An 875-nucleotide genomic window follows, 5' to 3' on the forward strand; every position below is an offset into this window, starting at 1 on the left:
TCTTCTGGTTTTAATTGGATCGCTATTATTATTTTTTTTTCTTTCATAGTTTATTTTCAAGTTGGATTCCATATAGCACCCAGTGCTCATCCCAACAAGTGCCTTCCTCCATGACCATCACCCCCTTCCCCTCTCCCCCACCCCTATCAGCCCTCAGTTTGTTTTCAGTATTCAAGAGTCTCTCATGGTTTGCCTCCCTCCCTCTCCCCAACTATTTTTCCCCTTCTCCTCCCACATGGTCCTCCATTAAGTTTCTCCTAATCCTCCTATATGTGGAAGCATATGATATCTGTCCTTCTCTGCCTGACTTATTTTGCTCAGCATAGCATGCTCAAGCTCCATCCACGTTGCTACATATGGCCAGATTTGATTCCTTCTCATTGCCATGTAGTATTCCATTGTATAGATAAACCACATCTTCTTGATCCATTCGTCTGTTGATGGACACTTAGGCTCTTTCCATGTTTTGGCTATTGTTGAGAGTGCTGCTATGAACATTGGGGTCCATGTGCCCCTATGCATCAGCACTCCTATATCCCTTGGGTAAATTCCTAGCAGTGGTATTGCTGGGTCATAGGGGAGTTCTAGTGTTAATGTTTGGGATGCTCTTGTTGCTCTCCTAGTTCCTTTAGGTGTGCTGTTAGATTTTGTATTTGTGGTTTTTTAGTTTCTTGAAATATGCTTGGAGTGCAATGTACTTTCCTTGTTGGACTGCCTTTGCCGCATCCCAGGGAGTTTGGATAGTTGTATTTTCATTTACATTTGTTTCCATATATTTTTTATTTTCTTCTCTAAGTGCCTGATTGGCCCATTCATTTTATAGTAGGGTATTCCTTAACCTCCATGTTTTTGGAGGTTTTCCTGACTTCTCCCTG

The sequence above is a fragment of the Crocuta crocuta genome, unplaced genomic scaffold (assembly GCF_008692635.1).
Source record: "Crocuta crocuta isolate KB4526 unplaced genomic scaffold, BGI_CrCroc_1.0 scaffold847, whole genome shotgun sequence".
NCBI lineage: Eukaryota > Metazoa > Chordata > Mammalia > Carnivora > Hyaenidae > Crocuta > Crocuta crocuta.